Below are 15,611 nucleotides of genomic sequence, written 5' to 3' on the forward strand. Positions count from 1 at the left end.
CATTTGTTGAGGTGGCGCATGGAAAACCAGTTGCAGAACAAGGGGAGTGAGGCAAGGATGGTGTTTCCTTGCTTCCGTTCCTGTTTTTCCTTTCTTCCCCCTCCTCCCTCCCCTCCTCCACCCCCTACGGTCCCCCTCCCCACACCCCGACGCCGCCCTCCTTCTGGTCCTCTTCTCTACCTTCCACAGTTTCTCTCACTTTTTTTTGACAAGGTGAGGTGCTCAGGAAATGTTCAAAGACATTGGGTTGTGCTGCTGGCGATATAGTGCGCTTTCCCGTGATGACTTAGGGGGAGGCATCCTAGTTTTCCTAAGCAAATGCAAACAAACAGCAGGAGTTGATTTAAAAAATATTGTTCTGTAGGAGAGCACTGATCATAGAATGGGTGTTTCACAGCTAAGTTGGGTAGAATATGGGCATATCCTTGGAAAACAAGCGTGGGGAAAATAGCTTCATTCTGGACTTCAGATAAATAAAGGATGCGTGTAAATAGGCGGCAAAATGTGATTAGTCGCTTCTGTTAGGCTGTTAGAAAACTCAAGCCCCGAGAAACTAAAGCTGACCCCCTGTCGTGAAAATGAAGTATCCATGGGCATGTTTTATTTAAAGCATAGTTCAGATAGAAACTCAAATGTCTTTCACAGAGGAGGGAGTATTCTATTATTTTTCAAGCAGATAGGCACTTCAAAGGTCACGGCCAGCAGGGGTATAATTATGCCTTGAGATTTATCTACCTCTTCTGGGAGCAATAGAATTTATCCTAGATGGAGGATAAATTTGTAGAACTCAAAACTCTAAAAGCATTTTGTGCTTGACACACGGTGTACATGTTTTACTGCATCAGTTAGCATTTAGGAGAAATAATGTTCTCCTGGCACGAGAGCTTGCCAGACGGACTGCAAACCTGAGGACAAGGTGGTCTGTGCTGAAGGCTTGGCTTCAGTGCTCACGATGAGGGTGATAATTCCCCCATAGGGGATGTCAGCAGAGAGTGAGCTGCTTTCCGTGTTTTTAGACAACCACGGTAATCAGCACTGCCTTCGCGTATTGGTTGAGTCTCATGCGTGTTCACCCTAGCACGTCGCTCTTGCAAGGGAATCGTCCTTCTCCTCTGCCCTGCCTTCTCATGGCTGGTGTCCAGGAGGCCTGGACTCCAACACACTGGGCTCACCGTCCACCTCAAACAGTCCCCTTGGGTGTTACACTGCAGCTGTGAAATCAGATTCTTCACCGTGCTGATTCACTGCTTCCCTAAGTGTTACCGAACCAAACGTGGACTTGCGTGCCCAAGTGCGGTACAGCCGATCTGCTGACGCCAGCTTGTGGTGAAGGAACGCGCACACTGATTGCAGGCGCCAAGCGAGGAGTTCAGACAGCTGGTGCTTAAAAGGCCCAGACTCCCTGAAGGCTCCAGGGAAAGGTTTCTACAGTCAGGGTGAGGGAGGGGATTGTGGGTTATGCGGCCGGCTCGTGGACAGCCTTCTGACTGACCGTGGTGAGGTAAGTAAGCGTCAGCGTGCCCTTTTGGTTCCAACTGGCCTGGGGTCTCCGTGCTTCTGTGCAGCTTACCGTTGACTTCTCCCAGCTGGCGGGGGCGTCAGTATCTGCGAGACAGCCCAGAGGGCGTGGCTCAGAATGCGATCCATAGCCCTGGGGGAGGAGCGAAAGGTCCTTGACTTTGGGTAATGGTTAAACTATTGTTATGTTGCCTTGTTTGGCGTTTTCCCTTTGTTTTTGCATCTTCTCACTTCTCTGATTAAATTTCCTCTTGGGAACTTGAGGGAAACCTAGGTAAGCTATGGTTTTTCTCCAGACAAGAGGCAGATGGAGAACGCGGGCTGGGGAGGGGTCTCCTCCAGGAAGGCCCCACAGGGCCCTGCTCAGCTACATAAGGACTTTCATAGGATTGAAGGATGTAGCAGAATGCTTGCTGCACTCACGGGAGACAGCCTCTGGTGGTTGAGGACGTCGGTGATTTATCTCATCATCACGTAAACTGAGGCATCTACAAAAATGGCGTTCACTGTTTGACCACCCAACTCCTCCTCCTCCTCCTCTTAAGATCATTTTGTTATTGTTCAGTCACTGAGTCGCGTGCCACTCTTCGCCTCTTTGGGACCCCATGGACTGCAGCACACCAGACTTCCCTGTCCTTCACTATCTCCCGGAGCGTGTTCCAACTCATGTCTATCAGTGATGCCATCCAACCATCTCAACCGCCGTCGTCCCCTTCTCTTCCTGCCTTCAATCTTCCCCAGCATCAGTATATTTTCCAGTCAATCAGTTCTTCGCATCAGGTGGCCAAAGTGTTGGAGCTTCAGCTTCAGCACCAGTCCTTCCAGTGAATATTCAGGGTTGATTTCCTTTAGGATTGACTGGTTATTTATGAACAGTAAATAAATGAGTTTCGAGTATCATCAAAGTCTTCTTTGTATTAATGACACAGTGGATTTCCAAACTGGGTGAGCCTTTAGACCTTGAGCTTATGCAGCTTCAGTGTCCAAGAGAGCCTTGTTGAGCTCAGTCAGTTGTACCAGGGCCCTGCCTGGTGGCCGGGCAAGAGCACAGCCCTATAGGTGGGCTTGGGGTGGTGAGGAAAGCACAGTTGTCTCTTTAAATAGAAACGTCTCTATGAAAACATTTAAATTAGCATTTACTCATAGGGCAGAACACCCTATGGGAGCACCTCTTGAGATTTCTGGAGACACAGATGCGTATATTTTTCTCCCTTTTTCTCACCTCTCCTCTCACCCCTCTCTCCCTGCAGGCTCTCACTTCCAGCCCGAGGCCATTCGATCTGCAGGATGGGATTACTTGGCATTTATAACTTAGATTTTCTCCCTTAGCTTCAGGCTTTCCGAACAATCACAGAGATGAACAGAATTAATTTTTCAGTGCCCTCTAAACTCTGGCTTCCTTCCCTTTTGCTAGTGATGGAAGAATCTGGGGTGGGTGAACCCTCTTTTCTGTCTCTCTCACGAGGGAGGAGGAGGCCTCCCTGACCCGTGCTTAACCCCCTCCATCCCCAGCTCTGACCTCCACAGCTGGAGCTTGGGGTAGGCCCCAGGGCACACGCAATAGCTTGAGTCATAATGAGAACCCCGAGCCGGCTGAATTTTCATCTGATCAAAGATCTGGAGCCTCATGGTAGGGGTGTTTGACTTTCACATACTAAATTTTCAAAAGTTGTGTTCTCAAAGGACCTGTGTCTTTTACACAGATTTGTTTAGTAAGCCAGCATTAGAGCTAGTTAATATTTAACTTAGAGTGTTTTACTGAGTGTTTATATCGGAACTGCAGCAAAGTAAAGCGACACTTCATGACAGAGATTGATAGAAATGGTAGCCAGCTAAATGTTCTCTGATAAGGGTCCATCCTGTGTTTTCATAGCAGTTTTTGGTAGATTTGTTGTTTCTTGGAGTTTTCCTGACGTGAGTTTTTTCTTGGGTTAGTTTTCCCTTCGACTTGAGTGATTTTCTTTAAAAAAATATATTCCTATGTAATTTGCAGTTTTTCATATCTATTAGGATCATTCTGGAAATCATATAGGCTGGAGAAACCCAATCCTTCCATAACAGACATCACTCTAAAGAAAAACTGGGCGTACCCCTTAATTAGATAGCATTGGCATTTTGGAGTTTGGCAAACAGAGCAATGATAGAGCAGAAACTGAGAAGTGTGTGAAGCTACTTTCATGTACGTGTCAGGCCGTCTTCTGTAGATACTGTTGCCCTAACCTTGGTTATTTACCTTTACCAAACAAACCATACAAAACTGTATTCCTTTGGAATATTACAATATTACAATGGCCTCCTCCTCCCTCGTGAGAGAGACAGAAAAGAGGGTTCACCCACCCCAGATTCTTCCATCACTAGCAAAAGGGAAGGAAGCCAGAGTTTAGAGGGCACTGAAAAATTAATTATACAATATTATGAAGTCACATCTGTGAAAATAATGAACTGAGACATAGACTCCTTCTTCCTAGGGTTACTCTCTAACTTTACAGGCTGGGACATAGAAGAGCATTCTAGTTATTTAGAAAATAGAGACCTAGGTTGAAAACACACCGCCGTGCCCAGCACCTTGCTGACCTCGTGGCACGGGAGTTAGAGACTGAAGCCCCAGGGTCACATAGACCTGAATACGAGTCCCATTTGGCAGCTGACTCTGTATGACCTCGGGAGTCACTGTACTTCTGTGGAGCTTCGTGTCCACGCTCTTATAAAGATGTTAACAACAGTGCCTGCTTCATGGGCACCCGATAAGAATTAAGGGGAATGATACATGTGCAGTGCACAGCAGAGAATTTTGCTCCGAGTGACTGCCTGGGAATGTTATTTCTTCACATTTTAATATGTCCCCAATATGTATTTGTAGTCTCATAATTAAATTTTATCAGACTGTACTTTCTGGCCAGCTCAAATCCTTTCTGTTACAAGGAGAGGAATGCTATAACCCCTCCCATAATAAAATTCCCTTTAAAATTTTTTCAAAGCTAAGAAAGATCTGTTCCATGACACTCAGGTGATTAAAATGCCCACGTGGTTTTAATTTATCTCCTAAAAGTGATGCCTGTGGCCTCACCAGTCTACAGTTCTCAGTGCTCAACAAGCTCTTTTTTTAATCTCGTCTCAGCCTGACTTGCTGCAGTTACTTTCTAAGGCTTTCTTGTTTTGCTTCCAGTGGAAGCAGAAAAGATAAGGCAACAGTGAAGTGCTGTATTGGGCAACAAAGCATGGTTTCTGTCCTTGAGGAGTTCAAAAGTGTCTTGAAAAGGAAGGACACAGACATACCAGCTGAGTTTCATTCCATCGCTCAGTCATGTCTGACTCTGCAGCCCCATGGACTGCAGCACACCAGGCCTCCCTGTCTGTCAGCAACTCCTGGCATTTACTCAAACTCATGTCCATTGAGTTGGTGATACCATCCAACCATCTCATCCTCTGTCGTCCCCTTATCCTCCCACCTTCAATCTTTCCCAGCATCAGGGTCTTTTCCAGTGAGTCATTTCTTTGCATCAGGTGGCCAAAGTATTGGAGTTTCAGCTTCAGCATCAGTCCTTCCAATGAATATTCAGGACTGATTTCCTTTAGGATGGACTGGTTGGAACTCCTTGCTTATATAACGATATAAAATGAAATGCCTCAAATGGGTATTTTAAACACCGAACACAAAAGAAGAGATGCCATAAAGAATCTCAAAAAGGAAGTCTGGCTTGAGCAGAGCCTTATAGTTGAGTAAGTTTTATTTTGTTTGGTTTAATAGATGGAGACTGAGAGGAGATATTCCAGGTCGGGTGAATCATTAAACGAGCTTGACCTTTTCAGTGAGCCAGCATCTTCCTGGAATTAGTGGGGTGCCAGGCCAGGCTGGAGCAGGGCTGTTCTCCTGGGACTCTGCATGGGGAAAGACAGGATTGGGTGGGTCTGGGGTGACCCTGGGGTGTGGAAGACCTAATCCCCAGCTGAGTGCCATGGGTCTTTACAGGAAGAACACGCTGAACATCAGGCCTAAGAGAGACACGGTGCAGATGGCAGGCTTAGGTTAATTTTGTGCGTGTGTGTAGAGCGGAGAGCAGGGAAGGGGTGAGTGGAGCTTGGAGTCAGTTAGGGGTCCTGACAGGGAGCAGGGCAGGCGTGCGGTGCGAGAGGGCTCAGTGGAGAAACCACCCAACTGTGATGGTGGGTGTCTGGTGTTTGCTCTGAAAGTGAAGACAGGTTTCAAGGGTTTATGTTCCATGCCCTGCAAATTAAATCTTCGGCAGCCTGTGCCTGTTGTGAGTCGAGCCTGAAGCGTGAGGAGATTCAAGGTAGCAAGTTCATGAGGGCGGCGGTGAGAATCCCCAGCAGTGTCAATGGCCCAACACTGCCTTCTCCAGGACGCTGCCGCTGGACACATTCACTCTGCAGAGCTGCCAGGAGTTGCGTGAACAGGATTGTCTGTATATCTTTAGGAAAGGCCAACATGAGGCTGAAATATAAGAGAAAGAGAGTCCTTAGAGTGGCATTCTACGTGCCTCCAGCAAGGCCTGCAAGACTTCCCAAGCGGCCCCACGGTAAAGCGTCTGCCTGCCAATGCAGGAGGTGCAAGTTCGGCCCCTGGGTTGGGAAGATCCCCTGGAGAAAGAAACGGCTGCCCATTCCAGTGTTCTTGCCTGGGAAATCCCATGGACAGAGGAGCTTGGTGGACTACCGTCTGCGGGTTCGCAGAAGAGTCGGACAGGGCTTACAGACTAACCTCTCTTGGACAGGGCAGGATGCTACCGCTGCTGGCGGCCCAGCGTTTCAGCACTGCGGACAGCTCCGAGGCCTGCGGGGCGGGGTCTCGGTTAAGCTGCTTCTCCTGCTTCCTCCCCGAAGGGGCTCCCCCTTCTCTCCCGTCTTCCCCCGAATTACAAGCAGTTAGCAAGCACTATCAAAAGGGTGAGCTCTAGGATCAAATCGATGTGGGAATAAATCCCCCGTCAGCCTCTTTACCTGTGTAGTCATGGAAGAGCTACTTTGCTTCTCTGGGCACTATCACTCCATCCATATAATGGAAATAAAATGCCTGACTCATGGGGTTCATGGGAAGGTTATGGAGTTCTGTAGGATACTGAAGTGGTGCCTGTACGTGCCTGCTTCGGTGTGCAGAGAGTCCTCCAGGCTTCCTTCGTGGGGGAACCAAGGCCTCCCATTATGCAGCCAAATCTAATTAATCACTCTCCCCACAATTTCCCTACCTCTGGACAGAAAGTAAATTTCATACTCCATGCCAGCTCTGATCAATTCTAATGGCTTCCTGGAGCTCTGAGTTTAAAGCTGTGCCTGTGCTCTCTGGGGGAGGATGCTGGGATCCATGAGTCTCGCCCGCAGTGAGGGGGGTGGGGTGGGAGAAGGATGCCCGTGATGCCCTCCGGGTGCAGGAAGCAGTCTTCCCTGAAGGACCACTTCAGTGATGCGCTGCCGCTGCACGCAGACGGAAGGTGGTCCCGTCTTCACTCGCTCTATCCTTTACCCCATCCCCACAACACGGATGCCAGAAACATAGGTGCCACCGACCGTGTGTCTTGTGTCCAGATCTTCTGATCCTTCAAGCCCTGACATCACAACCCTCTCCTCTAAAACCGCCTGCAGCCTCCCCGAGCTCCTGGAGTCAGATCGCCTCCCATTTCAGGCTGAAATGTATCCTTGCTTTAAATTGCTCTTTTGTTATCAATATGTAATTTTTTCTGGACAGCATGTTTAGAAATGTTTTCATATGCATTTATTGCCTGACCCATTTCTCTCCTGAATTCTTAGATGTCCGAGAGCGGGGTTTGCTGGGAGGAGCTTGGCTGTGTGTGTCCCAGATGTCTGTGGCCTGGGTGTGAGAACAGGGATGCCCAAGAATAACCGCCAGAGAGGCTGCCCCTGCAGGTCTGAGCTGTCGGGAGACAAAGCGTCAGCCACAGTCAAACGGGGCCTGTTTCAACCAATCCTTTCCTTTGAGTCCTTTTCTGCCCTTAAAAAACCACCCTCCATGTCTAAAAACTTTCAAACAAGCAAACCCGTTTGGAAATGAGGTGAGAAGATGGGGGATGCGTCGTTTCCTCACGCACCTTGGGGAACCTAAACTCTCATGTTCCTGTCCTTGAACTCTTCCCAGAGTGGGAGGAGGTGCATCAGTGTTGACTGAAACAGGTGGAGAGAATTAATGGATTAAATGAGATTGTCGAGTATAAGGAGAAGCAGGCCTGGGCCCCACCCCCACATCACTCAGACCGCAGTCTCAGATGACGGGACCTCAGGAGAGCATTTGTAAGCAACTCGGTTTCTAGGTCGAGCATCTGGTGTCAGCTGGCTCTTCACCAGCTGTCAGCACCAAGTGACCCCAGGATTCTCTCTGAAGCTGAGAAACTTCTGTTTCGGTTTCTGGGAAGAAGCGACGAACGTGAATTTCAGCAGAGAGATACAGGCAGGTCTCCGCTGACAGCGTCCTTGGAGATTTACTTACTGATATGCAGTAAAGGCCTGCAGCGCTGACATCCGAACCACGGCGATGAGATGGAGCCTGCGTCTGGGCTGGAGCTTGACGTGAGCGCCACCTGGTGTCTTAGCCTGGAGTCGCTGCTCCCAATGATGCATTCTGGAGCCGAAGAACCGATGCTTTTGAGCTGTAGTGTTGGAGAAGGCTCTTTAGAGTCCCTTGGACTGCAAGGAGATCCAGCCAGTCCATCCTAAAGGAGATCAGTCCTGAGTGTTCATTGCAAGGACTGATGCTGAAGCTGAAACTCCAGTACTTCGGCCACCTGATGTGAAGACCTGACTCATTGGAGAAGACCCTGATGCTGGGAAAGACTGAAGGTGAGAGGAGAAGGGAGCGACAGAGGATGAGATGGCTGGATGGCATCACCGATTCAATGGGCATGAGTCCGAGTAAACTCCGGGAGCTGATGATGGACAGGGAGGCCTGGCGTGCTGTGGTCCATGGGGTCACAAAGAGTTGGACGTGACTGAGCGACTGGACTGATGGAATGGACTGGCCGAGCTCTGCTGGTCTTTCTCTTCCGAAGAGTCACAGGCCACGTTCTCAGTCACGCAGAATTAGAGGCGAGCATGTGGGACGCTTCCTGCCGGGCCTGAGAGCCAGCCACCCGGGAAGGCTCTGTCGGCGTCCCTGAGGTCAGCACTGCTCCCGCCCTCTTCCCGACGAGTCCCCTGGAGAACGAGCCCCGGTGTTTGCAGCAGGGCATCCAGTCCACTCTGCTGCGCCCCCACGAGCCAGTCTGTTCTAGCCCAGGATGGACAGCGGGCAGGCCACATGAGCACCTGCTGCGTCGTCCCCTCTGCTTTGTCTTCACGCCACCTTCTCTGTGCTTCAGACTGTCCCCACTGGGGGCTGGACTCAAAGCCCCCTGTCTCATTTATGCTGGTGACATTGGCACAGATTAAACATCAAGGGTAGTAGCCTTGTCCAGAAAAGCAGGCCTCAAGGACAGCAGCGGAGGTGGTCGTCCAGACCCTGGAGAGACAAGCAGACACCGGTCCCTGCAGCAGGACGTGCTCACCGTAAGACCCGTATGTTTCAGCGAGAAAGTTTCATCAAGTTTTGACTGATGGTTGCAATCACAGAAGCACCTCCCCGAACAAGACAGATTTCTGTCTCCCCGAAACAGCCCATGCGCCTGTCCTCCAGCTCCCATGGTTGCCCTGGCGTCCACCCCTCTAGCTTTGCCTTTTCTAGACTTCCTTACATTATCCTGGGTGACGGGACTCTTCGTCAGCATAATTGCTTTTGAGTTTCACCCGCGTTGTTGCCGATGCATGTAGGTCATCCCTTTTATTGCTGAGAAGTGGCCCAGTGAGTGGAGAGACAGTCGTTCATTTATGCATTTGCCATGTGACATTTGAGTGGTTTCCAGCTTGAGGCTGTTATGAATAAAGCTGTGAGCGTCTGCGTACAGAATTTTCTATGGGCACACGTTTCCATTTTTCTTGGGTAAATAGCTAGAGGTAGAATCACTGGGTCGTACAGTAAACGTATGTCTCAGTTGGCGAGAGACTGCCAGGTGGTTATCCAAGGTGGCTGTACTGTTTAGACACCACCCCTGTCAGGCTGGGGGTTTCAACCCCCCTTACCCTCCACCTGGTCCCCGAGAGAGGCCAGCTGACTTGTCTGCTCGGGTTCTGGCCCAGGACAGTGTCAGGCCCCCTCTCCTGCCCGAGCGCAGGCACTTGGGGACCTCGCAGGCTGCTCCCCATGGCCGTCCCCTCTGCAGTGCTCTATAATGACAAGTCCTCAGGGAAGTCGGTGGCAGGGAGGGTGGAAACTTCCTGAAGAAGCTGTTCACGGGCGCTCCAGCACAAGCCTCGCGAGCAGTTAAGAGGGCTCCACCCCGAGCATCATCGCTCATTTCTAGACAGATCTAGGAGGAGGGGTTTTCTTTTTGAGAATCGCCAGTCCTGGAGGAAGGACCAGGTCCAGGAGCACAGCCCTGCCCTGGGGCCACCTGCTGCTTCCTGGCTGAGAGGAAGAGCGGAGCTGCACGCCCAGCACCCAGCATCCTTAAGGATGCCTCTGACCTTGGGGTTCCCGGCTGGGCCAGCAAAGGGCATCATGGGCCTTCTCAGGCGTTCCTGTCTGTTCTCTTGCTGTATCTTGATGGCAGCAGTGTGAAGGAGACAGCAGGCAGCATTAGCCCTCCCAGGAGGCGATGACTTTGCACAATCCGGCTCTGCACAGCCAGACCGTGTATGGACCAATACGTATTTCTGGAGCTGCTGGCGATGGATAGAAGAACGAAAGCTGTGGCGTTTCATCATCAATAAGCTCTGGTTTCCAGACCTGAATAGCACAGCCTTCGGTGGAGATGACACAACTCTTCGCTCATATGAGGCTTTCCACTCCCAGGACTTAGCTTGGCCCGCTGCACCACCTGCCAGGCCACTGGACACTCAGTGGCGAAGTCGATGCCCTGCTGGGGCTGAGGCTCCCAGATGAAGAAGCCGCTCAGACTTCTGCCTGTCTGGGCTGGAAGTTAGCACCATCCCCTGGAGCTCTGTCTCCTCCATCCAGCAAGACGATGGACGTTCCCACACTTCGGGGCGAGCACCTGGGCCCAGGGCCTGTCACGTCAGCCTGCTCCGTGAACGCAGAGCTGGGGACAGCCGGAGCCCAAGTATGAACAGAATGTCGAGATTTTATCGTCTCTCTGCATGTCTTTGATTCATTGCATGATGGCCCTCATACACGTTTCTATCAACCTTCTAAGTGTTTAGAGGGGCTTCCAGGGCAGCGCTAACAAGCACGGCCTCCGCTGCAGCCCCCTTCACAGCCAGCCCGACGCCGAGGCTAAGGAGAGAGCAAGATGCAAACCCGGGGCTGACCTGAGGCTCGCGTGTAATCATCAGTGCTGTCGGAGCTAGGGCTCCTGAGCCAGGACTGAAGCTCAGGGCAGGCCTCCTGCTGAGACCCGTGAGCGTGGCCCCCGAGGGCGCTGTGGTCCCTGGCCTGTCCCCTCCCTGTGTCCGCAGGTCAGCCCTCGGGGTCTCTCCCCTGCTTCTCTCCCTGCAGTACCCTCCGCTGACCTCAGCACGTCTGAATGCTCTCCGGCTCCTGGGCTCTGTCCACTCAGCTACGCACCACCTCATCCAAAGGCCCCTTCCCAGGCCCTCTCTCGCCCCACGCAGGAGTCGCCTTCATGCCGCTTTCTGTTTTTGTCCCCTTGGTCCCTGGAATGAAATCCTATCCTTGTTCCTCTATTTGGTTGTTGTTGTTCAGTTGCCAAGTCGCATCTGACTCTTTGCAGCCCCATGGACCTGAGCACAGTAGGCTTCCCTGTTCTTCACCATCTCCCAGAGTTTGCTCAAACTCATGTCCATTGGGTCCATGATGCCATCCAACCATCTCATCCTCTGTCGTCCCCTTCTCCTCCCGCCTTCAGTCTTTCCCAGCATCAGGGCCTTTTCCAATGAGTCAGTTATTCACAGCAAGTAGCCAAAGTATTGGAGTTTCAGCTTCAGCATCAGTCCTTCCAATGAATATTCAGGACCGATTTCCTTTAGGATGGACTGGTTGGATCTCTTTGCAGTCCAAGGGACTCTCAAGAGTCTTCTCCAGCACCACAGTTTATAAGGTTAACTGAAGTTACTCAGTCGTGTCTGGCTCTTTGGGACCCTATGGACTGTAGCCTGCCAGGCTCCTCTGTCTATGGGGTGTTCCAGGCAAGAGTACTGGAGTGGGTTGCCATTTCCTTCTCCAGGGAAACTTCCTGATCCAGGGATTGAACCTGGGTCTACCCGCATTATAGGCAGACAGTTTACCATCTGAACCACGAGGAAAGACCCCACATAACCACAGTTTATGCGTGTCTTTAAAACCTTACTGTGCAGTCTCTAGTATATTCCTTTCTGCTCCCATGTTGCTTTATTTCATTTATAAATGAACGAGTGAACATTTAACCGCATTTATAGACATTTAGTGACTTATTATGCGTCTGATATTGGGACTTCAACGTATCATAACGTATTTTGTAGTCATAACAATCATGGGTGTAGGTCACAGCCCACTTCAGAGATGAGCACCCTGAGACTCGCAGCTGCAGTGACCTGCTCCCAGTTCACTTTCACTTTTCACTCTCATGCATTGAGAAGGAAATGGCAACCCACTCCAGTGTTCTTGCCTGGAGAATCCCAGGGACAGTGGAGCCTGGTGGGCTGCCATCTATGGGGTCACACAGAGTCAGACACAACCGAAGCGACTTAGCAGCAGCAGCTCCCAGTATAGCTGGTGGTTGGCCAGGATTCCTGTCGGCACTTCCAGCTCCAAGCGACATCGCTTTGCTCTGCACTTCAGTCCAATAGGAGCTGCTAGGCAACCTCTGAACTGAGCGCCACACCCTTCGTCTTACAGAAGTAACTCATCCTCCTGAGGCTGAGGGCCCTCTGCAGCACATAGTAGGGGTGGTATTGATCAGGTGAGAGGTTGGGGGATAACCTGGCGACCGACGTTACTGGTCGTCAGAGGTAGATCTAATTGGTACATCTACTCAGCCTGGGTGCCTGCACTGCCTCGAGCTGCAGTTTGCCTTCTGTTTGATATCAGAGAGTAACAGTAACTCTGATGCTGTCCTTCTGTTTTGACTTGACAAACAGGCATGTGAAGCAAATAAGGCATCCCTACCAAAATAGAACTACACAGCATCACGTATTAGGCACAGAATTGCCAAGAGGCCAGACGGGAAGAGACCCCCAGAGCCCTGTGTGTAGCAGTCTCGGGCCCCACACCAGGCCCTTGTACACGGTCCCCTCTATGGGCTCCCAGGACAGCATTGCCACCTGCAGGAGGGGCTCCGGGGCTTGGAAGCAGTGGAGTGGTCGTCTTCTGGGCAAAAGATACCCCTGAGAGTTTCTGTCCTGCCAGCAAGTGGCGAGCGTGTGCCTCAGTGGAAGTGACCTCGCACACCTGCGCTGAAGGTCCCGGAGCTGGGCTTCTCCTGTGTAACCTCAGCCCTTTGTCTCCTTGTTCCTAAAATGGAACTAAAGGCACCTGTTCCAGATGTTCCAAAGGCTGGGTCAGAGCCTCATACGGCTTTGGAAAGACGTCGCCGTGCTTTCTCGGTTTGGCATTAAAATCCCTTCTTCCGGGAGGGAGGGTCAGGATGGGGAAACACATGTGCACCCATGGCTGATTGCTTCATGCGCATGTATGCCAAAAGCCAGCACAATGTTGTGAAGTAATTAGCCTCCAATTAAAGTTGTTACAAAAATAAAGTAAAACCCCCTCTTCTGTGCATTAAGCAAACACGAACCTCAGAGTGCCAGCCCCATCCCCCAGCTCCTCCAGAGGCCCCGACAGAAAGGGGAAGCTTGTCTTGTGAGAGTGGAGAAATCTGACCCTGCTGATTGCCAGGGTCCCGGTGAGCACAGTCCAGATACTCATCTGAAATTACGTGGCTGGACCACCTGCTGGCCTTGCCAGGCACTCAGTCCGGGGAGGGAGCTCAGGCATGCTTGCTTTGTAAGGAGTAGAAATCTGACCTGCTGTGTGGAACCCTTTTGAAGAAAGACCACGTGAGCATGAAGGTCAGCAGGCAGATAAGAGAAGCCTGGAGCGGAAGAAACAGGCAGCGTCTCCGCACTGGCAGAGGAGAGCTGTCCTCAGCCCGCAGAGGCCGTGTCCCCGCCTGAACCCCAGGTCTCACCCCTCAGTCTGTCTGGCTCCCCAGGCGCCTCTGATGTCAGCCGAGCTTAACTGATTCACTCACATGAGCCTGGCCAGCTGACCTGTTGGATTTCTCATAAAAGAAGAAAAAAAAGACCACTTTTCTTGGTTATGTAGATTCTTAGGATTTTAAAATATGTGTAAAAATGTGTCTGTAACAATTCATATAATCAAAGTCAGTTAAAAATGTAAAGAAATACATACCGTTTAAGAAAATTGGTTCTTACCCTTCAGTGGCAGTGGCTAAGCACAGGTCTCACTGTCGACGATGGCGGTGTTGTGGTTGGTCTTGGGTTTGACTTTCGCCTTCAGATCCCTGTGTTTTATAGACAATAAACTATGCAGCTCCAGTCATGGAAATGTTTATTTTCAGAGATGGGGTGCCCTCTGCCGCTTTCAACTCCTTGCAGACAGGCGCACGTCCTATCAACATCACGGCATTAGCCCAGCCGCTTGGCCTTTGGTCATCTACTGCTCCCGGGGGCATGATTTTTAAACTCATGGAGAGGAAGGTCCTCTGTGAAAGTGATCTTATTATCTTGTGTTCCCAAGAGCCCTTATTATCTTGACATGGATCAAAACCCTGACTTTAGTTTTGTCAAATTGTCTATTGCTGATTTGTTACCAAATGAATCCCAAACACTAAGTGGCATTAGAATAGAAGAAATTATTTTTTTGCCATAAAGCAGAGAATTCAGTCTTGGATAAAGAATCTTTTCCAAGTCTATGGAGAAAAATGATCTGTTTGTGTGTGGTGGAGGAGGAAGAAGAGAGGGAGAATGCTTCTTTAAAAAAAAAATTACTGATTTAAATCCATTGCTTCCTTTTCCCCCCAAGTAAAGTGGCGCTAGTGGTAAAGAGCCCGCCTCCCAATTGCAGGAGATGCAGGAGGCGTGGGTTTGATCCCTGGGTCAGGAAGATCCCCTGGAGAAAGAAATGGCAACCCACTCCAGTATTCCTGCCTGGAGAATCCCACGGACAGGAGCCCGGCGGGCTACAGTCCACAGGGTCGTAAAAAGTCAGACACGACAGAAGCAACTTAGCATGCACGTGCAATCAATCTGAAAATAATTTTAAGTTACGCAATTTGTCCTGAGACCCAGATCTGAGGAAAGACTTCTTTGAAAATAGTAGCCATTGCTCCTGATGTAGTGAGCTCTAACAGCAGCATGCTACGTGAAGTATTTCAATAAAGAAACGGCAAAAGATCCTTTTCCATCCGATTTCAAGGATTCCTCACTGGATGAAGTCAACCAGAGATGCAAGAACAGATCTGCAGAAAGTATTATCCCCACAGGACCTGCTCGGGAAACCCGTGAACTCGGCCCGCTTCCTACAGGTCCTCAGAAGTGGCCCGCAGGCTGCACAGGGGAGATGGTTAGGAAACCTGCGTGAAGACTCGCCCAGGCCATCCTCAATATGTTTCTCCTCTTTTCTACCAATGCGTTGAACCTTGTTTAAAGAGCCGTGTTTTCAAATAGTCATTTCTTGACCCCAGATATTCTATTCAGTTGTAACGGCAACAAAAAAAAGACCCGCCCTGATACAGTACTTTCTAGGTCAGATAGTCTTCCTAGCACTTTACGTGTAGCCCTCACTGAATGCTTGGATACCTATGGTGTGGAGGCTGCTATTAGCCGCTTTTTCACGTTCAAGCCCAGGCGTGGCGGGTGCGCTGGCACAGCTGGTCCCTGGCAGGGCAGAATGCACCCGGGTCCTGCCGCCCTCGGTTTCTCCTGCCTGCATCGTGACCTCTCTGTTCCCCCCAGCTTTCTCTGCATTCAAGTGTTCTCAAGCCCCCAGCGATACAACAGAAAATAAAGCCGAGCACGTCACCCACAGGAGCGAAGAGAGGACACATAAACAGCAAAACTGGGCAAGCTGTAAAGCAGAGGAAGATGGGAAAATCATGATGCCCAAGCATAAG

At 50.5% G+C, this 15,611-nt stretch overlaps 1 protein-coding gene across 1 annotated transcript in view; it reads left to right on the top strand.

Annotated features, from left to right (window-relative positions):
* Positions 1-15,611, top strand: part of DPP6 (dipeptidyl peptidase like 6) — a 795,167-nt gene that overhangs the window by 596,387 nt on the left and 183,169 nt on the right. The window lies entirely within an intron of this gene.

The sequence above is a fragment of the Budorcas taxicolor genome, chromosome 4, assembly GCF_023091745.1.
Source record: "Budorcas taxicolor isolate Tak-1 chromosome 4, Takin1.1, whole genome shotgun sequence".
Classification (NCBI taxonomy): Eukaryota; Metazoa; Chordata; class Mammalia; order Artiodactyla; family Bovidae; genus Budorcas; species Budorcas taxicolor.